Source organism: Panthera pardus, unplaced genomic scaffold (genome assembly GCF_024362965.1).
Source record: "Panthera pardus isolate Hobbes unplaced genomic scaffold, ASM2436296v1 HiC_scaffold_13, whole genome shotgun sequence".
Classification (NCBI taxonomy): domain Eukaryota; kingdom Metazoa; phylum Chordata; class Mammalia; order Carnivora; family Felidae; genus Panthera; species Panthera pardus.
This window is the reverse complement of record NW_026526688.1, coordinates 179,700,578-179,728,478: the sequence shown is the minus strand read 5'-3', so window position 1 is coordinate 179,728,478 and position 27,901 is coordinate 179,700,578.

Below are 27,901 nucleotides of genomic sequence, written 5' to 3'. Positions count from 1 at the left end.
AGTAAAGGCACATTCTGAGGCCTTGGGGGTTAGGGCTTCACCATATAAATTTGGAGGTGGGCACAATTCAATCCATCACAGTATGTAAAATAATGTCTCTGGCACATGTAATATCTTTCTTGGATTGGTGACTAAATCATGTCTGTTCTCATTTCTCAATGTAATCTTTATAACTATGATTCTTTTTAAAAAATTTTTTTTCAACGTTTTTTATTTTATTTTTGGGACAGAGAGAGACAGAGCATGAACGGGGGAGGGGCAGAGAGAGAGGGAGACACAGAATCGGAAACAGCCTCCAGGCTCCGAGCCATCAGCCCAGAGCCTGACACGGGGCTCGAACTCACAGACCGCGAGATCGTGACCTGGCTGAAGTCGGGCGCTTAACCGACTGCGCCACCCAGGCGCCCCTATAACTATGATTCTAATGGATTTGCAATGTATTCTACTTCTGGGCAGAGTAAAACAATACGTATTGTTCACTGTCATAGGAAAACCACAATTAGCACTTTCTCCTAGGAGTCTTTCCCCCCCCCCCCACCCCAGTTGATATTTTCTTAGGCTGAGTTCCCTACAGTGGAATAACTGGGTATAAATTGATTTAAAAATTAAGATTTTAATACGCATTGCCAAAAATGCTTTCTGAAAAACAGGTCTGCTAATTAGTAATGTCACTGGCAGTGATTAACACAGTTATTTTGGCCCAAATTGCATTGCTGTCATTATGTTTCCGTATTTACAAAATTGTATCTTAAATTTGCTTTAAAGTGAATTTTTCACCACCTAGATGACATTTCCCTGTATATTTTTTCACTCTTCAGTTAATCTCTGACTTCTTCACCATATTACATCTGTGTCTGCCCAGTATTGTCTTCTCAGCACCAATAAGGCAACACATTTTATGCGCTCATACAGTGGTTAGAACAGTCAAAACACGTAGGAATGACTGCTGATTCCATCACCTAATGGCAGTGAAATCTTGAGTTACTTCCTAGGCTTACTTCCTATGCTTTGTTTCCTCACTTATAGAATGGGGATCATACTAATCCTTGCCTCATAGGTTTCTTCTGAAGATTAAATGAGTTCATGCATACCAAATATTTAAATCAAAGCGTCTAAAATGGTAAGAAGTCAGTAAATGTAGATTTTTTTAATTAAAATGATTATCCTATACAATTTGGATATCAATTATTTTTTAAAAATTGAATGACATCTTTCTAGAGTCTAATATGGCATGTTTTTCCTCCTCCAATTGTTTCTTGTCAATTTTATGAGTGTTTTTTAAGAACCAAATTTATCAAGGTATAATGTATATACAGTGAACTGTATCATCTTTGATTGTGTGTTTTGATGGGTTTTGAAAATGTGTACACCCATGTAATCACTATCAAGATTAGAAAAATATCATCACTCCTACAATATTCCCTTGTGCTCCTTCCCAAGCGAGTGATCAATACCGACGTGCCTTGCCCTAAGTGTCCACCAATGTGCCGTGCAGCCCCCTCCCTTCCAGAACTCTGGCTTACAGCTTGCAGAGTGATCGCAGCCTCCCTGTGCTCTGATCCTCATCTCCTCAATTCCATAAATCCACTGGCCTTTCAGATTCCTCCCCCTCATCCTGCATTTCAAAAAGCTATTAAGTAGAAAGCCAATGTATAATAGGACACACCTTATCTGTTCCCTTCATTCAAGGACAGCCCTGAAAATAGCAGTTACGTGTATTTTGCCCTAACTTCTAGTTTATTTAATACGAACTTAAGTCCAGTCCTTGTTAAAACATCATCATGACTATTAATGGAAGTGTACGATACTGTTTAAAGAGTTTATGTCGTAGAAGATGATAGGTTTATAACGACGAAAAATCAAGATACCTTCACATGTATGAAAGAGTTCAAAGGCACACATCTTAACAATCACCATGCAACACCCTTGGTCTAGACAGTTTCCTTACATAAATGTGAAAATACTTATTTCCCATGAAAATTTAACGAAACGAGATACTTTACATTTTTCACCAGTCATGTCATTTAAAGAGCCATCGATAGAAATTCTACTAAATTCATCAATAGAAATTCTACTAAAAATATTTGATGTGACAGTAAAGATTTGTTAAGTATTGATAAAAAAATTTTAAATAGATACTACTTTAATTTATATTTAAAATGCCAATGTCTCTGTTCCTAGTCATTATACCAAATGAAAGTTTATCTGCAATCACATTTTGATTTATATTTCTTAAATAATATATAGTATTTATGTTATTTATTTAATTTATGTATTCACTTATGCTTGCACTCTAATTCAGGAACTTTTTATAGTAGTGAAATTTCATTGCAATCAAAATATGGTTGGTCATTCAACAGATAAGGAAAAGTAAATAGAAATCTATAAAACATGAACAATCGTCTCCAAAGAAACCATATCCCATGTGACCGCTAGAGATGTTTGAATAAAAACTTACTCAATTCAATGTCCTCAAAATCTACTCAACACACACACGCACACATATGTTTAGCATATATATTTTTGTTTTTCTTTCAAATCAACACTTCCTAGCGCCTCGGAGAGTACTGGTAGACCATAAGTACCCAAAAAATATTTCTTATTAAAGTATTACTATAGGAAAGGGAAGCTAGAAAGTAAAAATAGGAACATCCAAACTTAAAGAATATATATTCAGTAGTATGTCCACATTGTTATATAAATAATAAAAATGTTTTGTTTTTTATCACAATTTGGGCAATTGGTTAACAATGGCAATGATTCAAAAGTAAAAATTGGCTAAAGGGCCATCTTTCTAAATTGCCGTATTCATTATGAAATGGTATTTACAAATGCAGTTAATTCCATACTTGTTCTTTTGGTTCTTGAATAAACTTAATGGAACCAATAACCTACTTCCTTGGTTTTAATTACGCACAGTATGTACTTTTGATGTTGCCAATTTTCCTAAAGAATAGCAAATGTTGCCTTTTACTCAATAGCTTTGATTTTGTGCATTACATGCTAAACATTTTCCTTTTCTTGCAGCAACTATCCAGCATACTGACACCCACAATGTCCCAGCATGACCAGGAGGCCCCTGGCATGTCTTCAGTGACAAGAACATAATTTTTAAGTGTTCACTTTTTAAAAGACAATATCTAACTTATCACAAATATTAAAACTAAAACAAACCTTTTGGAAATTTGTGAGAAAAGGTGGTGGAAACCTATCTAGCGCTGACTTTTAAAAACGTCTATGCTTCTTTCAATCCTATATTCTTTCTTCTCTTTTATTGTTTATTCAAATATACATGTATGTGTCTGTGTGTCAGTGTATGTGTATGTGTTTGTGTGTATCTGTGTGTGTTTACGTGTGTGAGTGTGCACCATGGAGGCATCCTCTTTTATTATGACTCCAGTGTTCAAGGCATCATTCTTACAAGATGCCTTATTCTGGGGAAGTCATGGTGTTATTGATGATTGTTGAATTAAATGAACTGATGTACTGTTACTCCATTGGTTTATACTCTCCCCCAACCCCCCAAAAGCAAAAAAACATTCTCTTCATCTTGATTTCTTTCTCTCTCGCATACTCATTCACGGACAAGCTAATAAATGTGCCCATAAAGCTAAACTATTACATACGTTTAAATACTTTTTTATGGTGGCTTCTGAATGATCATTTGTTCCCTTTGCTTTCTGAATAATGGGAACACTATATGAGCTACATAAAACCCACACAAAGTAGGTATATTTCAAATTAACTAGGGTGACCTTTTTCTTCTCAAGTAGCAAGCATCAGGCATTGTTGAGAAACTCTGGACAAAGTTTTATTTGAATTCTTCTTTATAAATGCAACTCTCCAACAGCCTTTCTAAAGCCCTATCTATAAATGCCATGGTCAGTTGCGTGAAAACATTTACAAATGGCTTTGTTCCATGGGAGGCAGGCGTCAGGAGGAGGGAAAGGGAAGAGCTTTACCCAAGGTCTCAAAATGCATGCCAGGTTCACAGTGTTGGAGGAGGCAGAATCCTAATTAAAGTGGAGTGCAGATTGGCAATGTGGTTCAAACATGAAGTCAAAATAAAATAGAAGGGAGGTTTGTGTGTGGATGGGTTAGGGATAGACAATTTATAATTTAAATATGAAAGATTAGATAGATAGGTGAATAGGTAAATAGATATATTCATATAAACATGGAGAAATGGACCCAATTAAATCCAACGACAGACATAAATAGGATTGAGACTTCAGGACTCTGGGAAGGGAGTGTGCTCTTGCAAACCGGTTTCCAATTCCTGTTGCTAAGGCAGGCTGAGTTGTGGAAAGAAGCTTCACTAGGTGAATATTTACAGTTCACATAAAATTAATAATAGTTCACCGAACGTGTATCAATGCAAATACTATGCTATGTTTTCCTTAATCCTTAACAATAGTATCGTGAGGGATGCACTGATTTTATCCCCATTGTACAGATGATGAAACAGACCTTGCTCAGGGTCATAGAGCTACCAAATAAATGACAGAGTCGCAATCTGCATTTAGGTCTCTCTGACTCCTGCACTGTCAAACGTGGTACTCACTAGCCGTGTGTGACACTTTACATTTAAACTAACAAAAGCTTCATAAAATGAAAACTTCAGTTCTTCGGTTTGAAATGCTCAAGAACCACGTGGGTTTAGGGGCTGCCATATTGGAAGACGGAGATACAGATTTCTCTCTTTGCGTCAAGTCCCCCGGATCAGTGCTGCAAATCAACTGAATTCCCCCAGAAATTGCCAAATATCCTCTGGGGACCAAAGTCATTCCTACTTTAGATCCACGTCATGATGTTACTGATACGAAGGTATGAAGGAGAAAGCAAGTTCAGCAAACTATGAAAAGATAGGCCATTATTAGGAAAAACAAAACAAAACAAAACAAAACAAACAAACAAACAAACAAAAAACCCTTGTATTTCCTATTCTGTGGCAGTGAATAGCCAGAGCGTGTAAGGCCGCCAGAAAGCTTCCTTTCTCATCAAATGTTGCGGCTTTCGGGGCTCTGCTTCTCTCAGCTAGCCTGCTTGGCTGCTGTTTGCAACCCTGTGGATCTCTGAAGTAATACACTAACTTCAAAAAAACGACTCCGTGAGGAGCGCCTGGGTGGCTCAGCCGGTTAAGGCTGCGACTCTTAATTTCAGCTCAGGTCTTGATCTTAAGGTCATGAGTTCGAGCCCCACATTAGATTCCACCCTGGGCATAGAGCCTCCTCAAAAATGAGGGGCGCCTGGGTGGCGCAGTCCGGTAAGCCTTCGACTCTTGATTTTGGCTCGGGTCATGATCTCACAGCTTGTGAGCTCGAGCCTCAAGTTGGACTCCGCACTGAGTGCAGAGCCTGCTTGGGATTCTCTCTCTCTCCCCCTCTCTCTCTCTCAAAATAAATACACATTAATTTTTCAATAAAATAAGAAATTAAAAAAATGAATCGGTGAATGAGGAAAACCAAGAAATGCACAAATGTATACCATGTGCCAGGATCTGACACTCTACGACCTTTTCACAATGAGTCGTGGTCTCATGGGATCGTTGTTAGTTCAGCTTTCCCCAGAGGCAGACCCTGAAACAAGGATTTGAGGGCAAGTAGTTCATTCGGAAAGTGGCCTCAGGAAAAACCCACAGTGGAGTGGGTTGGTGAGACAGGCAAGGGAATACAAGAAACGAAGCGTGTGTTACCAGTTCGGTTACCACGATGGGTAACTGGAGCATGACCCCACTGAGGAATTCTGGGTTAGCGAGGATCCTGCTTCAGGGCTATCCCGCATAACTCCGACAAGTGGAAGAGAACGAGGGAATGTGCACACCAACTCTTGTCAGCCTCGAATCGAAGGCTCCAGGGAAGTGGCAGGTCATTTATCAATTCTGCAGCAATTCGAGCTTGCCCTGGACAAGCAGAACGATCTCAAGTCAATGAAAGCTCTCTGGTGGTTGGCAGTCCCTGTGTAATTAAAGAGCTCTAGGCGATGGGGCAGGGCACAGACAGCCTGTCAGAACACCCAACAGGAAGTAGAGTGAATAGACATCGGTAAACGTACCTCTAAATTTCCACCTATATATCTACGCCGGACACAGGTGATTAACATAGAAGTTAAGAATGTGTGAAGTCAGGCGGACCTTTAAAGAAAGTCATGCAAGTCTCTAAAGAAAGTACTTTTCCTGGTGGGCAGCATACGCTGAACCCTAAGTAGTCATGTTAAAGGGGGAAACTCCTCAAATACGGAAGAATCAGTGTAGAGCTTTATCTGCTGATGCTTCCACCCTCTTCTCCATATACTCAGGCCAGATTAGGTTCTCTCTTGGCTGCATCTGCTTCTTATGGATGATGGCCATTTAATCACCACGATCTGTAGGGTGGGTGCTATTTAGATAGTAATTTTTATAGATGACGATATTAAGGCTCAGTCAGAGTGGCTTGTCAAAGACCACACCACTAATAAAAAGTGAACAAACTTAGGGAATCTTCCCTAAGAAGCCATGTTCTTAAAGATTATGCTCTTTTGTCTTCTAATAGAAGGAATAGACGTGGGTGGTGAATTCTACTGTTTCTAAAGAGGAAGCGACATCTGGAAAACTGGTACCACAAAATGTCATGGACAAGAGAGGCAAGATCCACAAAGAATTTTTAGGGTCAGTACAGAAAAGACGAACCTAACTCATTTTGGGGAAGAACTCTCTCCCTCTCTCTCTCTCTCTCTCTCCGTGTGTGTGTGTGTGTGTGTGTGTGTGTATAGATAGATAGATAGATAGATAGATAGTGTCATGATGTTATAATGGCTCTCAAAATCAAAAAACTGAAAATGACAAAACTTAAAAGCTTAAGTTTAGAGCAACAGTTACAGACATTTTTAAGCAAAATCGCTTCATAAATATTTTAAAGTATGTGATAACTGTCATTCTTAAAGGCTTTCTCTCCAGGATGCTCTAGAACCCTCGAGATACGAGGAAGATAGTGTCTTGTATTCACGGACTTAAGGTACAGAGATTCAGGATATCAGAGCTGACAGCAGACCATCAACTGAAAATAAAAAAGCCAGGAAACCCAGGGGAAGATAGAGGGCCTTATCTGCTGGAAGACCTTCCAGCAGCGACTTGAAGACCTCATCAGAAAAAACAGATTTCCAGGATTCATCATGACAGGGGGCTAGACCTCAACTCCTGCTCCTATGGAAAATATAGACTTTTTTATCTGGAGAGCACAGCAAACCCAGGTTATACTTTAGGCATATCTCCTCCTCTTTAAAGCTGTTCTCGTACACATCAAGCTCCACGAACAGCTCCAGAATCCATGGTTGCCCAAAAGTATGTGTGCAAATCAATGCTTAATAATGGCCCTCTACTGAATATTCAAATACAATTTAAATAATATTCAAATGGCTCTCAAAAATATAAGCTGTCCACTAAGAAACAGCAAGGAAGGTCTTTAAGGATTTCTCAAAGATATTCAGGCTTGAAGTGTCTGTTTGAGCCACACTATTTTGACAAAGTGTCAAAGGAGTCAAATTATACATAAGCATCCCCTGCCCCCTCACCCCCAGCCCCACGGGCTTCCATCCACTTAGCCGCCTTTGCTTTTTCCGTTGGCAGTTTACCAGCGTTTTTGATCCTAGTTTTGTGACACTCAGGAGTCTCCAAGTACCTTGAGGACTATCAGATTCCCATAATGAGATTAATTTTAGTTCACTTCAATTTAAAAAGCAAATATATGTCAGACTGTACTTTTAGGAAGAGAAAATGACACCATGAAATTAAAGGTCTTCGCCTCTTGGCAGCCTGACAGGGCTGACCTTGAGCAGAAGCAGACAGTATTTTCTCTGGGGTGTCTTTCCCCCCCCCCCTTAATTCTAATCAGTACCCACTTCTCAGGAGGCCACTGCAATCTGCTGGTTTGCTCCTAGCTGCAATGACCGGGACAGCCAGCATTCATGGGACATCAACTATATGCGAGGCATCGCCCTAGGAAAGCGGTGCATTTCTAACTCTCACAGCAACCCGGCAAGTCAACAACTGAACTCCCGTTTTACAGATCAGGAAAGTCTCTCAAAGAAGTTAACTGTCTTGTGCAAGGAACTTGAATAATAAGTGGATTGGCTAGGAATCAAAAATTTCTCTGGCTCCAAACCCTTCCTTACATGCCAATGAGGAGAGAAGATTATTTGCTGTTGTCGCTGTCTTCACTTTAACCTTTGCCTAGTAAGATGTTTACTTATATATTGGAATCTACCTCTGATGCATTAAAAGGCAGGCTAGCTTTTCCCGAAACCCCAAACAGAAGTGATGAGCAACTAAGGTTTGAAATCAAGAAGTCAAACACGATGAGCGCTGATTGGTAGGGTGTGAGGTTCCTTCACGGCATAAAGACATACAGGACCGATGCAGAGCTTGCGACTGAGTAATCAATCAACTAAAGAGCTATTAACCTAATGTTCTTAAAAAAGAAAGCTCATAATGGGAGGAAGCAGCAAAGAGGAAGAGTTTGAACCAACAGAGTAAGAGGCAGGCATGATCAAACACGGTAACAGACAAAGGGAAAAGTCAGGGAAAATAAAGCAGGTGTGACACCACCGGCTTTCATTCAACGAGTACTTACAATTCATTAGGCTCCATGAACCATACTTACCTTTCATCATCTCCTATAACCATCAGAAATGTTATGAGAATGTCCAAGATTCCTCTGCTAGGATCTGAACTTAGATATATCTGATTCCAGGATATTTCATAACCCCCACGATAATTAGAAATGGAAGAAGGTCCACTAAGTGAAATCAGATTTAGAAATGATAAGTTCTTTTATGACTGGTACCTTTAAGGATACAGATAATGAGGAATCAGTTTCCTCATACTACGTAATCATGTTCATAATATTTGAATTTATATTAAAAATCTTGTGTCACAAAGAAAAGCTTGCACTTTGTTTAGCCATCTTCTCTTTCAAAAGGCAGAGGTTCATCTAATGTATCTAAGAAAGGTTTATGTGTTTATTTATATTTACTTAATACTGATACTTTTAATTGTTTATTTTTTAATGTTTATTTATTTATTGAGAGAGAGACAGAGAGAGAGAGAGAGAGCACGAACAGGGAACTGCAGAGAGAGAGAGACACACACACACATACAGAATCTGAAACAGGCCCCAGGCTCTGAGCCATCCGCGCAGAGCCCGACGTGGGGCTGGAACCCATGAACTGTGAGATCATGACCTGAGCCGAAGTCGGACGCTTAACTGACTGAGCCACCCAGGCACCCCAATATTGACCCTTTTCAAAGCAAGCTTCAGTCTGGAGGAGGAAATCAAGGGCAATACATTTTTTTTTTTTTTTCCACAGTCCTTAACTGTGGCTGTTATCTTATACCTCCTTACTTTTGGTCCATTTGCTGACATTACAATTCCTTGCCTTTCCAAGGCACAAGTCAGAACACTCACATTTTCAGTCTCCTCTGCAGCTGGGTGCAGGCACATGACCAAGCCACTAACGATTAGAAGGACCCATGGAGACGTGGATTTGGAGGAGAGCAACGCAAGAAAAGTGCCACGCATTGCATTCAGACCCCATGTTCCGCAATGGCAGGGGCAGGCATGGAGCTCTCAGGGCCCCGGGGACCAGTGTCCATATCCTAGGTTTCTAGAAGCCGTGGCAGCAGATTCCTGGCTAAGGATGTCTCCACCTCCACTTGCCTTGCTTCGACCCATTGTCAGCAATGCCCTCTCCTTTCGTAGTTTGTCAACAGTCATGGAGGAATAACTTCCTAGTCTGGCTGTAGCCCTCCAGGAAATTCTAACCTGATACACTTGTCTGCTTAAACCTAATACACTCGTCTGCCTGATCTAGCCAGCATACAGTCTGTTGTTTACAGCAAAGAACCCTGACATGCATTCAAACACAGCCTCATAAAAGAGGTGCTGCTGAACTAGCTTTTGAAGCGCTGGTATCTTGAAGAAGGACACTGGTTTAGTGAAAATACGACTTCTGGACATATAGTGAGAGAACGTTTTATCTTAAGATTTTGAACTCATAGGAAGTTGGGGTTTTAAAAGATTTAAGTGCTTGTCTTAGTTTTTATACCCTTGTTTTATGGACTAAAAGGACTGCAAGTCAAAGAGATTAAATGACTTGGCCAGAGGCACCTCTACTGATTAAACACTAAGCAGGAACGAAAAGCAGTTCTGTGACTTGTGTTCAGTGTGTTCGTTTGGCTCCCCACAGGTTCTCTTGGACACAGGTTCGCTCTGGCCTTGTTCAGGTCCAAGGCTGGGTAAGAAGCATGTCTCCAAGTTCGTTCATTGAGGTAAACTCAATCTGGAGCAAACTGGGCGCCAGGGGAAACTGTCTGATTTCTCCTATTGATCCCAAATTACCTGATGGCTTTCTGTGATTGAAAAAAAAAATGGGTAAAAAAGAATGGGAAGACAAAAAAATGTGGGCAATGAGGAAACTAGGGATTTTTTTTTCTTATAGCAAAAGGTAAATTTCTGCGTTCTAGTTTATTTAGATTCAATTCTACACACATTCAAGATGTTTGGATGTGTCATCTTGTTGATCCTTATTGATCGTCCTTTGTACGAATGTGTGTAGTTGTATCTAAAGGTCCATGACAGCTCCTACCGGGTGGGACATTGGAGAGGAGATATTCTCTAGATGCTGGCATCCAGGTGTTGGGTGCCACAAACCATCCTATGTAACAGGGAAAAGGAAATAAACATGTCTCTGCTAGCCCAACTGTGGAATGTCCCAGTCCTGAGGTCCACTCGCCCAGTGGTACAGAAGTCAGAGTGTATGATTAATGCTCATGGATGTTGTTTCCTGCTCCCTTGATCAGGGTCTAATAAGGACTTCACGAAATTGCAACATTAGCAACTTCATCCCTTCTCATTCAGTTGCCTTTATATTCATTATAATAAAAAGAGGAGATGAGAAGAGCATTCAGGTTAGATATAAGCTATATTTATAGAGAGCAGCACACTGTTTTCATATATCAGTAGGTCACTACAACCCCAGGGACATGATGGCACCACCTTTCACCTTGATTGATAGGGAGAATTCTATTCTATATCCGAGAGAACACATTGCATCGTGCGTAACAAATGGTTCAGGACCTCTATCAATAATTAATTATGTCCCCTTGAGTATGTTATTACCTAGTCTTCTGCAAGCCTTGGTTTCTTTCCTTGTAAATTGGGGCTAAAATATCACTTATCTCATAAAGATATTTATAAGAAGCACTTCATATACAGTGCCACATAGAGAGTAAGCACTTGACCAATGCTAGATGTGCTGCACAAATATATATTTATAACAGCCATTTACCTTCTTAAGCAGTTCTAATCTCCTGATGTTTTTAGAAGGCTCCTGATTCTATGATCTGCTGCCACAGCATCTGGTCAAGTTCAGGCTACATAGAGTCGGTGGTCTGTAGCTTAGGATATATCTAGGATCGTATAAATCCTCTACTGCCGTCCTATTCCCAAGCAGAGGTCACATTGCCAGCTCTGTACAGAGAAACGGCGGGTACACAGTGGGTGCAGGGGGGCGGGAGGGGGAGAGGGGAGGGCAACAGCAATTTCAAACATTACTCACAAAAAATAAGTTTAAGTTCTTCGATCCATTACACCGAAGATGCCACCGTCGGGCATAAATCTTTAATGTGACAGCAGCAGTAAACACCCCTGCACGCAGCTGCTTGGCTCTATATTGAGTTAGAATAAGGCTGTAATTGCCGAATTTAGGTAAGACTTCCCTCCACATCTGACATGGCTTGAATATAATGTTTAATGTGCTCTAGTCTTTTCTTCCAGTCTGCAGACTTCAATGTGGAGCCCTGCTGACTCTGCCTTCTTACTCCAGAGCTTTTTACTTTCCTTTCCAAAGTGAACTTTCCTCTTGGCTTTAGAAAAGAGTAGGTTAGAGTAGGTCAGGAAGGTTACTAAAGGGAAGTAAATGTCCTTCCCTTCACCAGGCTGTAACCTCCTCTAACAGTACAGACGAACATCACTGAACCTTTCTTTCAGAGGTCTGTGCTGGCACGTTCTGGTCAGATGGACACACATCTTATTCTTAAAGAATAAGATGGGGGGCGCCTGGGTGGCTCAGTCAGTTAAGTGTCCAACTTCAGCTCAGGTCATGATCTCACGGTTCGTGGGTTCCAGCCCCGCGTCGGGCTCTGTGCTGACAGCTCAGAGCCTGCAGCCTGTTTCAGAATTTGTCTCTGGCTCTCTCTGCCCTTCCCCCGCTTGTCTCTCTGTCTCTAAAATAAATAAACATTAAAAAATTTACAAAAACCAAAGAATAAGATGGTAGGGCTTCTCTTAGTAAGATGCTTTATTTAGTGATTTGCATCATTAGAAAATAGCTAGTTCAAATTCCACCTGCAATTTGTGATCAATACTAATGTACCAGACTAGATGTCAGAAGTTAGTCTGAATATAGTTTAGCACTGGCAAATTTCAGTGTATATATATTTGCTATTCTTGTTGCCCACCCCCGTAATCTGTGTATAAATTACAGCTCTACTTGTATCCGATTCATTCTGAGGTTTTTCTGGCAACGCCACTTACACTAATGAAACAATAATTTGGTCTGGAACAATCTCCCTCGTTGGCTGGACTTAGGCTTGGATTTACAATCAACTTTTCTGACCCATATCTTTTTTCTTTGTTACACGTCTAGATCTGAGCTGTCCAATGCAGGAGCCACAGCCACATGTAGCTATTTATGTTTTGATTTAGATTAATTAAAACGAAATTAAAAGTAAGTGCCTCAGTTGCACCAACCACATTTCACGTGCTCAACAGCTGAATGAGGCTAGTGGCTAACTTAATTGGACAATACAGAGAACATTCCTATCTACAGGAGAAAACACGTTCAACAACATTGTTCTAGAAGACATGTGAACAATTGCAAAAGCAAAGTGATAGTAATAGCATTAATTAAAAGTACTCATTTGTTAGGCAGTTGAGAAATTTATCAAGCAATTCTGTGGATTAGATACTATTATTATCCTCATTTTAGAATTTGAGCAAGCATGACTAGTGGGGTATAATTATAAACAATTTAAATTGTGTCTCCCACTTTCTTGTAGATTCACTCAATGGGATGGGGCTGTTTTTATTCTTCCCTACTCCTATGTGAAAACTTAGACTCATTTTTTTCTGGTCACTCTAAGGAAATTCTACAATGACTTTAAGTCAGAAAACACAGTATCATTTCAATACTTAGAATTTCTGGTCCCAAGTAATTATCAAAGGTCTGAAGCTGACTTAAAACTGAGCCTTCTCCCCTTTTGCCGTCTGAGCCCATAGTTGGCAGAAAGACGTCATGTGATAAGGGAAGTTTGCCTGGCTTCTTTCGTTTCTCTGCTTAGCACAACTTTTCCTCCTCTTTCAGCTTGAAAAGCACAGCTGGTTTTAAGATAACACGTTTATTATGGTCTGAATGTTTGTGTCCCCTGAAATTCATAGACTGCAAGCTAATACTCAGTGTTATTGCATTAGAAGGAGGAAACTTTGGGAAGTGATTAGGCAGGTTGTGAGGGTGGAGCCCTCATGAATGGGATTAGTGCCCTTATAAAAGAAGCCCAGGGAATCTCCCTCATCCCTGCCACCCATCCACTATGTGAACTTACAGCTAGAAGCACGGTGATGAACCAAGAAGAGGCCTCTCATTGGATGCTGCCATGGTCTCAGACTTCCCAGCCTCCAAAACTGAGAAATAAATGTTTGTTGTTTATAAGCCACCCAGTTTATGATATTTTTGTTATTACAGACTGAACTAAGAGTACTTTCATTGGCATTTCTACAGGTGTTCCAGCGGTTTCGCCATTGCTCAGGACATTTCTACACTTCCTTGGTCAAGCAAGGTCCAAAACGTATCTATGCTGTGGGTTGAGGGGATGGGATAGAACTTCCTTCATTTTCAGTCCCAGGAACCTGACTAGGCTTCCATTTCTTCCGTGGAGGTCTGTTTGCCTTTCCAGATCACTGGGAAAAGGCCAGTGAGTATTCTATATCACATCTTCTCCATGCTTGTGAAATAACCTCTGATCCATGGGAAACATTCACACATCCTCTTTCCTGAATAAACTCTGGAGATTTCAATTAATAGATAGAGCAGCAAACTCTCCTATTTCCACCATCAGAGTGTTTAGCCAGCCAGTTTTTCATCCTTTAGATTAAACAAATGTTGCAGCTACCAAGCCCACTGTGTCCTCCAAAGTCCTGGAGATACTTGTTAATAAGCCTTCAGGATAGTCACCTTCAAGCTACTACTTTGTAATTGAGAGGGCTGGGACTCACGGTGTAATTCTCACAAAAGATATTTCCCCAATCTCTAGCTCTAGAATTTTTTTTTTCATACTCCCAATGTGGCTGAATAGTTTATAAGCCACTTAACAGAATTTTTTAGTATTTCCTCCATTTTTCAAAGAATACACGTCAATAATTTTTAGTATAGTCATAGAATTGTGCAGCCATCACCGTATTAAATTCTAAGACATTTCATCCCCCCCCAACCACACACACACACACACACACACACACACACACACACACACACACAAAGAAATACTGTATACATCGGCAGTCATTCCCCATCACTCCTAATCGCTTCAGCCCCAGGCAACAACTAATCTACTTTTTGTCTCTATAGATACGCTTATTCTGGATATTTCATTTAAATAAAATTATATAATATGTTGTCATTGGTAACTGGCTTCTTTCTTTTAATCTGTTTTCCAGATTTATCCATGTGTTAAGGTGTTTAAATAGTCTATTCTTTTTCATCGTCAAATAATACTGCATTGTATGGACATATCACATTTTGTTTACCCCTTCATCAGTTAATGGACATTTAGGTTGTTTCCACATTTTGCCTATAATGAATAATGCTGCTATGAACATTGGTATAAAGATTTTTGTGTGGACATAGGTTTTCACTTCTCCGGTGAATATAGAGAGACGTTGAGTTGCTGGGTCACATAGTAACTCTATGCTTAATATTTTGAGGAATTGCCAAAGTGTTTTCTAAAGGATCTATATCATTTCACATTCTGATCAGCTGTGTATGAAAATTTTTATTTCTCTATATTCTTGTCAGCACTTATTATCTGTCTTTATTATAGTCACCCTAGTGAATGTGAAGTAGTACCCCATGTGGTTTTGATTTGCATTTCCCTGTTAGCTAGTGATGTTGAGTGTCTTTTCATTTGCTTATTGAACATTTGCATATCTTCTTTGAAGCAATGTCTATTCAGATCCCTTAGCCATTTTTTTTAATTCCGTTATCTATCTTCTTAAAATGAATTATAGTTTTACTTACACATTCTGGATATCAACCCTTTATCAGATATATGATTCGCCAATATTTTATTCCATGGTGTGTGTTGTCATTTTACTTTTTTGATGATATTGTTTGTAGCACAAAGCTTTGGGTTTTGACAAGGCCGATTTATCTTTTTTTTTTTTTTTCTTCTGTTGCATATGCTTTCGGTGTCATACCCAAGGTTTGCTTAACCCCGGGCCACAAGGGGAAACTCATAATTTTTGTAAGAATTTGGTATTTTCAGCCCTTATATTTAGGTCTTTGATCCATCTTGAGGTATTTTTGTATATGATTTAGAGAAGGGGTCCAACTTCATTCTCCTGCATATGGATATCCAGTTGTCCCACTACCATGTGTCAAAAAGACTATTTTTTTTACCATATTGAATTGTCATAGCACCCTTGTTGAAAATCATTTGACCATAAATATAAAAGTTTATTTCTGGACCCTCAATCCTGTTTCATTGATCTATATGTCTGTACGTATGCCAGTACCATACTGTCTTAATTGCTGTAACTCTGTAAGAAGTTTTGAAATCAGGAAGTGTGAGTCCTCCTACTTTGTTCTTCTTTTTAAAGATGACATTGACTATTCATTTCCATGTGAATTTTAGGAAGGGCTTGTCAATTTCTACAGAAAAGGAAACTGGAATTTTGATAGGGATGCATTGGTTCTGTAGATCATTTGGAAGAATATTGCCCTCTTAATAATATTAATTCTTCTGCTCCAGGGATATGCAAAGTCTTTCCATTTATTCAGGTCTTCTTTTATTTATCTTCACAATGTTTTACAGTTTTCAGAGTACATATGTTTATTTTTTGCTAATTTTTTTCCTAAGCATTTTATTTTTTGATGTTATTTTATAATATAAGAAATTATTTTTTAACTTCATATTCTGGTTGTTTTTTTCTAGTGTACCAAAAAAAAAAAAAAAAAAAACAAATAGTTTTTGTATACTGCTCTTGCATTCTTCAACTTTTCAGAACTCCTTGATTATTTAAATGTTTTTTTTTGTACATTCTTAAGGATTTTCTTTTTCTTTTTCTTTTTCTTTTTCTTTCTTTTAGAGAGAGAGAGAGTGCAAGGAGGGAAGGGGCAGAGGGAGGAGGTAGAGAATCTCAGGCAGGCTCCATGGACAGCGCAGAGCCCTATGGCAGGCTTGATCTCACAACCATGAGATGATGTCCTGAGCCGAAGTTCAGAGTCGGATGCTTAACTGACTAAGCCACCCAGGTGCTCCCACTTAAAATTTTTCTATATCCAAGATCATGTCATTTACAAATAGAATAGTTTTCCTTCCTCCTTTCATACCTGGATGGATGAATGGATGGATAGATGGATGGATGGATGGATGGATGGATGGATGGATGGATTGATGGGTAGATGGATAGATTCATTCATTCATTCATTCAGCTGAATTGTACTTGCTGGAACCTTAGCATAATGTTAAATAGAAGTTGCAAGAGCAGACTACTTTGCCTTGTTACTGATATTGGGGGAAAGCATACAGACTTTCCTCAGTATGTATTAATGCTCACTATATTCTTTGTTCTTTTTTTTAAATATATGACTTTTATCTAGTTGAGAATGCTTCCTTTTATTCATAAACAGTGTCAGATTTTGCCAAGCATTTTTTTGTTTCTATGGAAATAATCATGTGTTCTTTTTCCTTTATTCTGTTAATATATTACATTAATTGATTTTCAGAAGATAAATAACCTTATATTCTTGGGATAAATCCTAGTTTCTTACAGAGTGTAATTTTTTTATATTTTGCTAAATTTGATTTGCTAGTGTTTTTCTCAGGATTTCTGCATATATGTTAATAAGGATATTAGTAAGTTTTTTTGCGGGTTTTTTTTTTTTTTTTTGGTCTGGTTTTGGGAGCAGAATAATACTGATCTTACAAAATGATTTTAGCAGTGTTTCCTCCTCTTCTATATTTTTTGAAAGTTTGTTGAGATCATATTAATTGCTCTTTAAACTTTTTCTTTAAAAACTCACTAATGAAACCATCTGGACCTAGAATATTTTATGAAAAGTTTAAAAATTTTCAATTTCCTTACTTGTTACAAGTCTATTCATATTTTCTCCTTCTTCATACATTGATTTTGGTAGTTTATGCCCCTCTAAGAATTTATCCATTACATCTAGGTTATCTCATTTTTTGGCATACAATTCCTTATAATATTCCCTAATACTGATTTTTATTCCTGTAAGGTGGGTAGTGATGTCGCTCTTTAACTTCTGATTTTAGTAATTTGAAGTGTTCTCTTCTTTCTTAGTGTACCTAGAGTTTTGTCAGTTTTTCTGATCTTTCCAAAGAAACAAGTTTTATTTTGATTGATTTTTTCTGTTACTTTTCTGTACTCTGTTCTCTTCATTTTCACTCAAAGCTATATTATTTTCTTTCTTCCATTTGCTTAGGATTTTATTTTTCTTCTTTTTTTCCAGTGTCTTATGGTAGAATTATTATTTGAAATACTTTTTTTTAATACAGATATTTGTAGATACAAATTTCTCTCAAAGAATTCCTTTCACTGAATTTCCTAAGTTCTATTAGGTTGTGTTTTCATTTTCACTTGTCTCAAAGTATTTTCTTATTTCTTTGTTGATTCATTTAAAGTTGTGTTATATAATTTTCATAGATTTGTGATTTTCTCAATTTTTCTAACATATTTTCTATGATTCTATTCCTTTTAAATTTATTAAGGCTTTTTTCTGGGCGCCTGGGTGGCTCAGTCGGTTAAGCGTCCGACTTTGGCTCAGGTCATGATCTCGCGGCCTGTGAGTTCGAGCTCCACATCGGGCTCTGTGCTGACAGCTCAGAGCCTGGAGCCTGTTTCAGATTCTGTGTCTCCCTCTCTCTCCGCCCCTCCCTCATTCATGCTCTGTCTCTCTCTGTCTCAAAAATAAATAAATGTTAAAAAAATTTAAATTTATTAAGGCTCTTTTCTATGACCTAGCCATAAAAATATTCTCTAGGGTCTATCCTGGAGAATGTTCCATGTGTACTTAGAAGGAAAAGTGTTTTGCTGTTTTGAGATATAGTATTCTATAGACAATCTACATGTATCTGTTAGGTGTAGTTGGTTTCTAGTCTTGTTGGAGTCTTCTGTTGGTTTATTCTATTGGTTTATTTATACTATCTCCATAGTAGTTAAATTCCTTATTGAAAATGAGGTATTGACATCTCCAACAATTATTATTGACTTGTCTCTCTTTTTTTTAATTCTGTCATTTCACACTGTGTGTTTGGGAACTTTGCTATGTTCCTGTGCGTTTTTAAGTATTAATCTTCTGGATGGATTGACCCATCTATAAATTCTGCAATGTTCATCTTTGAATATCTCCTTCGAAAATGTACTCCCGGCCTAAAGCTACATTCTGACATATGGTGCATTGGTAAGTTTCATTTTAACACTCCAATTTAATATTTTTCATAGAAGCTAAGTTGCTTGCCTAGTGTTTAGCACTTAGAAAAGAAAATCAGTATTACGATTGGGCTAATTATTTATATTGCTCCCACTTTGTTTCTGACCCCAAGTCATTTGGTGAGAGCCTAAATATCTGACATCAATGTAAGGCTCTTGGGAAGAAATTGGTTGCAGTTGAAATGTAGGCGCTTTAGAATCATACAGGCTTGGATGCCCATTCCATTTCTCAATTTAGTGATCTCTTCATTCCCTCATGTATAACATAGAAGAAAAAATTTTCCTTCTTAAAGTTCTTATGAAAGCTCTATGAAATAATGTATGTAAGATACATAATTTATCAAAGTAATTTGAATGTCATAATTTATAAACTATTAGTGTCCTTGACATGTTTTTCTTATCTGGGTTAATAATTCTAATTTTTAAAAATTTACTTCAAGTTAAGGAAAAAAAAGGAAAGTGATATAGGCAAGATAGAAAAATCAATTGAAGAATACACGGAGATTTGATCAGATACGTATTGACTTGTGAAAAGAATAGAATAAGTAAAATTAAAAGGCAAAGAATTTCTGGGGAAAATATGGTTTTCAGTGTATTTCCTCAAAAATCCTAGAATCCAAACCAAAATTCAAACTACTAAAAATAAAAACTGGAGGAAAGTATAAGCAGGGGTTTCACAGAAGGAAATATTCAACGTCATGAAGAAAATATTCTAGTTTTTTAAAATGAAATATCATATTCATATAATAGACTAGCAAACAATTAAAGATATGTAGACTATACAATACAGAATGTAGAGAAATGGGAATTCTTAGACTTTTATGGAGGAAACATGTATTGTTTAAAGCTTTTTGAAAAGTAATCTGGCATATCTATTAAAATTTAAATTGCTAATATATTTTAGCCACTCTCACTTTTGAAACCGTTTCTATACAAATAAAAGCACCAGCTATAAGTTGGTATGGCAGTAAACATTTTTCTGGTGTTGAAATCCTACCAATGTATTGAATTCTTTTTGTATGGAGAATGACTGAATAAAATGTCATACATTCAGACTATAGAATATTATAGAGCTATAAAAAAAAAAAAACAAACAAACCCTAAGTTACACCTGCTCATATTGACTAGGAGGGAGTTTCATTTGTAAGTGAAAAGGGGATTTATAGAGGACTGTGTTCTGTATAATGTAATTTTTAAAGAACAAAAATTTAATACATTATATATGTATATATACACACAATACATACACATGTCTATATGCATATAAGTTGTATATTTGTATGAAATTAGAATAAAATGAGGAAAGCTACACCTTCAACGTGTTAGCATTTGCTACCTCAAGGAATGACACTAGAAAAAGAAGACAACATTCTTTATTTTTTTATATTATACTTTTGTATTCTTTGACTTTGACAAGAAACAGGTATTATAATAAAAAAATCCAATATATTGTTAAAGAAACAAGAGAAGAGGAGAAAAAAAGATGAAGGCAAAGGGATAAAGAACAGCAAGAGAAGATGATAGGATAAATATCACAGGATACGTCTGAAACAGAATAGGTGTGAAATCCAAAAAACTCAGCACTGGATCACATACTTTGAGTCACTTGTCAAAGGAGAAGAGAGGAGCAACTGACCAGTCTCATTTCTTCGCTTTGGAAAGAATTGCTTCAGCAACTATGGATACCTTTCCATATCTGTGATATTGCATTTTTACTCTGCTCTTACCTGTCAAAAGGTACTTCCGTTTTCTGTGGCAACCGCCATTCTGAATTTACACTGCCCTTGAAGAAAGACACTCATGGCATCAGAGACATCAAATTTCAATCAAGCTTTCTCCTGGAAATTAAGCACATGAGCATTTGGTTTTAAAATCAATCAATAGGTTTCCATAAGAGGGGACCATCATGGAAGTTAATTTGGTAGCTGGTCATAAATCTCAATCCCATTAGATATGTTCATCCCTAGAAGATATTTAAAAATCATGAAATATTATTCTGTCTCTTGCACTTAAAAATGGCAAAGGCAGTAAAGGAAAGTAACAATGGATAGGTTTAATATGTTTTCATTTTCTATGAAGCATCCCTACACTAACAATTGACTTATTATTTATCAAATCAACACACACACACACGCATGCACACAAATAATATTTACAAAAAAACAAGCTAGAGAATATGCCTTTGTAGATTTGGAGGATTAACCATAGTGTGTCATTTTAGTGTTAATGTTTAAAAGAGTCTATATCTGGAAAGTGATTTTAGATACTATGTGCACAAAAAGAATACCTTATCTTTGTCATAAATAGAAATACCATTTTTTACAGATATTAACATACAGTGTTCTTTCATAAGTTTGATAATAGTGATTTTTATTTTCATCCTTTCCATAAAAAGTCCTTAGGAGCTTTCCCCTTAATGAAAAAAAAATATTGTTCTTATAAATCTTATAGATTGTTTTGGAATCGAGAGGTCTGATGCAGGCTAGAAAACATTGAAAAACAATTCTAGTAAATGCCATTTGTTCACTGTATTATAACTCTTCAGATTTTCACATCGTATATTTGCATAAAAATGCTTGTGACTCATATTCACTTTTAAAAATGCTCTAAGAAACGAAAATGGCGGTAGTAGTATTTACTGTTGTACTATTTTTCGTGTGTGATTTAGTTTCTAAATCAAATCATCCTTCTAATATATTTTAAGTCTTATCTTGTATCTCAATATTTTACTCCCAATACTCCCTGTCTGTCCTTCTCAGAGCGTTGCTATTATGACTAAGGGCTCTTTCTGTTTTGGGTAATATCTCTTAGATGATGTTATGGAGCCTCATCAACTGTTTTTACTCTGTTCCTTGTTTGGGATAGCATACAGCACAGCTGCTTCTAGACATAATTTCCTCCAAATATATGTATTTAATACTTTTAACATGTTTTCACTTACACTGAAATATACTCATGAGTAAACATGTGTATATATATTCAGGTATATCTAAAGACAACAAATTTAACAAATGCCTTTATAAAAATATTAACCTTTACATAATCAGAAGACATATTGCCTATAATCTGGCACAAAAAGAGATTTCTAATTTAAGATGCCTGGCAAATAATACAAGTCAATAGAATAATACTGTCTTCTAAAAGAGAAATTAAAACACACTAAAATATGCCAGAACCTCAGTGGTTTATAACTTCTCGTTCACAGTCTTTTTACTTGCCACATTATCCTGTGTATTTATTCTTCTGTTGGTGTATATTGTTAATATCGCTGATTCATATTTACAACTGCAGTTTTGAATACTTGATTAGTTTTCTCTCTTCGTTTATTTCTGATATCAGATATGCTTCCTACATTAATGATGGAATGATAATACTAAAAGGTATGGGCACTGTCTATGGACCAGCACAATTCTATGCACTTCATGGAAATATTATTTTCTGTTCTTCCCGTAGGCAGTTTCTGTTTTTATTATTTCCATTTCGTTGACAAGAAATCTGAGGCATAGAGAGGTTGAGCAAATTGGCCAAAGTCAGAGTTAAGTGTCAAAAGACTCTAACACCAAAGTTTCAACAATTGGATAATCACTAAGATCTACTACATAGACTAGACGTTTGAAATGTCAAGAGTTTGGGATTTATGTGTATCAAATATATCATTCTGTATCACATGATACCCGAAAACTTAATGGCTAAGATCAACATTTTTTTTTTTTTTAAGTTTCTCCGAGTCAGGAATATTGGAGTGGCTTGCTCTGATGCCTCTGGCTGTAGATCTATCATAACAATGTAATCAAGGTTTCTACTGAGTCTTGTGGTCTCAGGTTGGAGGTGTGGCTGGGAGAGAATCTTCTTTTTTTTTTTTTTTCTTTAATCTTCTTCTAAGCTCACTCGCACGGCAACTGCTGGGCTCAGGAGATCCAAGCTCACCCATGTGACTGTTGGCAGACTGAAGGCTCTTGCTGGATATTGGCCAGACATAATAGTTCCTGTTCATTTGGGCCTCTCCAGAGCTTTACTCACAATGCGGCAGGTTTCCTCAGAGAAAGCAAGGGAGAGACCAAGGGAGGGTCCACGATCGAAGCCACAGTCTCTTTTTAACCAATTTTTGCAAGGGACCCCAACTACTTTCGCCATAATCTGATTATTAAACGTGAGTCACTAGGTTCGGCTCACACAAGAAGACACTGCAGAAGGGCGTAAATACCAAGAGGCAAGGATAATTGGGTATTACCTTAGAGGCAGTCCACCAGTGGTGGGATCTCCATTTTGATTCAGACTCTGGTTCCTAATAGTTTTATGACTTCAGCAAGTCACAGCCGCTAATTTTCTCATCAAGTACACGATGATAATAACCTGCCTGACCAAAGTCTTGGGGCTATTCAAGGGATAAAAGGAAAATCACAGATATGAAAAGTTAAGAGCTTGATATAAATATGACTTTACTATATTATTATTTTTCAAAGACAAGGGATTATGACTAACTCATTTTGATTAGATCATACCTCTTCTCTATTTCTTTCCTCATTATACTGCACATCAATGCTAAATTATTCATTTTCATCTTATATCCGTAGCTATGCAAATAATCAGCAAACATGTGAAATGGCCGGTGGAAATAAAACTAATATTTACGGAGCATGAGTCATACGTTGATTTCTGCGCTGGACATTTTCTACACATGATCTCATTAAATCCTTGTAATTACACTCTTAGGGGGCGGCCCCTCTATTCCTTCTCCAGCACGCTGGCTCTTAAGGAAGGAGTAAAGTTACTGATCACACAGAGTCTATTTTTCTCCTTCACTAGTCCTCCAAAGCAAGTCCATAATACTGTCTTTCATTTTGCCCCATTCAGAACGTTTTAGAGATTGTAGAAATTACCTCGTATTAATCTTGTTCATTTTTTTTACCTTCAGGCCATTCTATAGCCCCAAAAAATCCCACAAATATCCATCTATTGTTCTCTCTAAAATCTCTAGAGAAAGAAACCTGCTTGTTTGACATGTCATACCACATTGGTTCAGTGCCTGCAGTTATCTTCCTTATATTTTGCTTTGTATATATTTATGTCTTGGCTCTTCAAGTTAAATCAAAATGCTTCAAAAATAGATATAACACCTTTCATAAAATATGAAATAATGAATCTGTTGCTTTTTCTCATATGCACGCATACTTGCACACAACATACATGCCATATACACTCAGGTGCATAGAGTTAAATCAATCTTTAGATGATTAACCTTAATTTGGTCTGTTTGGATACTATGGCTAATTCCAATGATTCTGATATAAACTGACATTCTTAAGGGATACCATTTTTTTTTTAAGTTGGCTTCCCATCCAGCATGGAGTCCAATGCAGGGTCTGAACTCATGTCCCTGCGATCAAGACCTGAGCTGAGATCAAGAGTCAGATGCTCAACTGACTGAGCCACCCAGGCATACCCCTAAGGGATACCGTTTCAATAATTAACTTCAAAGTCACTTTTACAAAACGCAAAAGACTCAAAACAAGATATTTCAACTTATTACTTGAATAAATGCAATATTGTCTAGTTCTATAACATTTTTAATTCACATCAAAAGACTCTGAATGACAATTTCTAGTAATCAATAGCACCTTCAAAGATAAAAGGAATAGTCACCAAAAAGCTTCACGTACTCTGAAGAAGAAATCCAAGAATGCTCAGAGCACTCGCAGCATCATAGGAGTAATTGGACAGCTTCTCAAATGACAAATTTGAATGGTTGACTTAATAGATAATGGACTGTGATTTGCTAGTTTTTAGGAATCAGTCTTTAATAATTTACATCGTGGTTAATCCTACCCTAGAGGAGCGCTGTTCTCCATTGAGAAAACCAAATAAAATGTGCAATTTCTGTGCGATTATATCCCATGCTAGTTAAAATTCATAAAAATACCTAAATCACATCATATGCTTCCATATTCCCCACATGATCTTAGAAACATGTAGTTAAAATCCCACATCTTACAGATCAAGAGACTGTAGCCTTAAGAACAGGTTAAATCACGCCATGAAACAAATACTTCCTAAATCTCAGGAACATAAAGCAGCAAGGGTTTATTTTTCATTTCCACAAAGAGTATTCAAGGTTTGGGTGACTATCCAAGGACCATATTAAATAACTTAAGGTCCTAATTAACTAGGTACTACTAAAACCCCATTCATGTAGGATTTTTTTTTTTTTTTTTTTGTCTTTCATCTCTAACTCCCATGATCAGTTGATGTAAAGGAAAAAAAAAAGAAACTGAAAAGTTTAGGGAAATTAGAATATTAGAGTGGATTTGTCATTTAAGACCTATTCAACCACCCTGGAAAGACCCGAAGAACATATTTTTCATTAATGTTTTAAGGGAGAATACATTTTGAGTTAGGGGAGGGGAGTATCATTGTGGGGCTCTGGGATCACTCTTTTCTGTAGACCAGACCTTACAATTGGGCCTGTGGTCACTGGATTGGGAATCCTAAATTCAAATAGAAGAATTGGATCTTCCAGTGACAGGGGCTTAGTGGTGACACTCAACTCTCAAAAGCAAGGTGGGAGTATTGATGGTAATGGACGGCAGACTCAAAATAGCAATGGGGGGCACCTGGGTGGCTCAGTCAGTTGAAAATTCAACTTTTGGTTTTGGCTCAGGTCACAATCCCAGGGTTATGGGATCGAGCCCAGTGTCTGGCTCCGTGCTGAGCATGGAACCTGCTTGAGATTCCCGCCCCCCACTCTCTCTCTCTCTCCCTGCCCCTCTGCCCCTCCCCCCGATCACACTCTCTCAGGTGCTCATTCTCTCTCAATAACAAACAAGCTAACAAACAAACAGCAATCAGAATAGTTTGACTCACCCGGACCTAGGATACTAATTGATTTTGACATTCCTAGAAATGAAACAGGAAACCTACTAAAGTCTTACTTGTTTTGTATAAACAGAAAAGTTCTAAGTCAAGTGAGCAAAAAAAAAGCCTAACCTGAATCATAAAAACAGAGAGTAGCAGCCCCTCAATCACTTCCCAGACATCAACTAGTTTATAAATCCAGAAGCCTTTGAATTATAGGGCAGGCAGCCTGGTCCCTTTGAGGAAGGACCCAGTACATCACCAACAATGTATAACTGTTAATTTTTCCTCCAGCCTTTCCCAAAGGGATCTATGGCCTTTACCAGGGCATCTCTGTATTGGGGAAAAGGAAATAATTGGAACTTTGGGGGATTACTGGGCACTGGCTCTGAAATGACACTGTTTCCAAGAAACCCAAAACATCCTTGCAGTTCACAGTCAGAACTGGGGATTTTAGAGGTCAGGTGATCCACGGAGTTTTAGCTCAGTTCTCTCTTACAGTGAGCCCAGTGTGTCTGCCAACCCGTCCTGTGGTTATTTCTACAGTTCCAGAATGCACCATTGGAACAGATAAAGTACTCAACAATTGGCAAAATCCCCACATTGGTTCCCTGACCCTTGCAGTGGGGGCTCTTATGCTGGCAAAGGCCAAGTGAAAGCCACTAGAAGTTCCTCTGCTTAGGAAAATAGTAAACAAAAAGCCATGTCTCATTCCTGGAAAGATTGCAAAGATAAGCATCATTATCAATGACTTCAAAGATACAAGTGCAATGATTTCCATCATGTCTCCCTTCAACTTACCTGTTTGGGTGGTGCAGAAGACGGATGGATCTTGGAGACTGACAGCGGATTATTGTTAGCTTAACCAGGCGGTGAATCCAATTGCAAATGATGTTCAGGTGTTCCTTCGTTGTTCGAGCGAATTCACACATCCCCTGGTACTTACTATCGGCCACCGATTTAGTAAATACCTTTTGCTCCATCTCTGTCAATAAGGAGGACCCTAAGCAGGTTGCTTTCAGCTGGCGAGGCTGACATTACACCTTTACTCTCCTACCTCAGAGGTATAACCACTCTCCAGGCCTATGCTGTAAGTTAGTTCACTTACCACTGATCTCTCGATCAGTGATGTTACACTGGTACATTACATGGATACTGTTATGCTGATTGGACCTAGTGACTAAGAGGTAGCGAGTCCTCTGGACTTATCATTAAGACACTTGTGCGTCAGAGAGTGGGAAAGAAGCCCGACAAAGATCATGTCTTCTACCTCAGTGAGATTTCTAGGCATCTCGCGGTTTGGAGCATGTTACGACATCCCTCTTAAGGTGAAGGATAAGGATACGATAAAGTACTCAACAATTGGCAGAACCCCCACATGGCTTCCCTGACCTTTCCACCTGCTCCTACTGCAGCCAAGAAAGGCCTCGTGGGCCTCTTAGGACTTCTGAGGCAATGTGTTCCTAATTTCAGTGCGTTACTCCTGCTCGCTTACTGCCTGACCCAATATGCTGCTAGTTCTAAGTGGAGCCCAGAGTAAAAGAAGGCTGTGCAACAGAGCCAGACTGCTGTGCAAGCTGCTTTGCCACTTAGGCCACGTGATCTAGCAGCTCCAGTGGTAATTAAAGTGGCAGGGGCAGATAAGGATGCTGTTTGGAGTCCGTAGCAGAGCCCTATAGAGGAACAACAGCACAGACCCTCAGGCTGTTGGAGCAGAGCCCTGCCATTCTTTGAAGGTAGCTGCAGTCCTTTTACTGGGCCTGATATTGGGTTTTAGTAGAGACCGAAGAATCGACCTGGGGCTACCATGTTACCCTGTAACCTGCCCAGAATGGACCAGGTGTTATCTGACCTGCTAAGCCATAAAGCTGGGTGTGTACACGAACACTCCATCATCGCATGAAGTGGTATATATGTAATCAAGCCCAAACAGCCCTGATGGCATAGATAAGTTACAGAAGGCAGTAGCCCAAATGCCCGTGGTCCGCACTCCCGCCTGCTACACACTTGCCTTCTCTCTTCCAGTCTACATCTCTAGCCTCATAAGGGACTCCCTACAGTCAGATGACGGAGGAAGACAACACTTGGACTTTTATAGATTGTTCTGCACAATATGCAGGCACCACCTGAGAGTGGGTGGTTACAGCACTACGTACAGCCCCTTATGGGACATTCCTGAAGGACAGTGGTGGAAAGAAATCCTTCCTGTGGTCAGAATGTCAAAAAACGCACCTGTTGTTCTTGTGGCATAGAAGAAGAAATAGCCAGGTGTATGATTATAATGA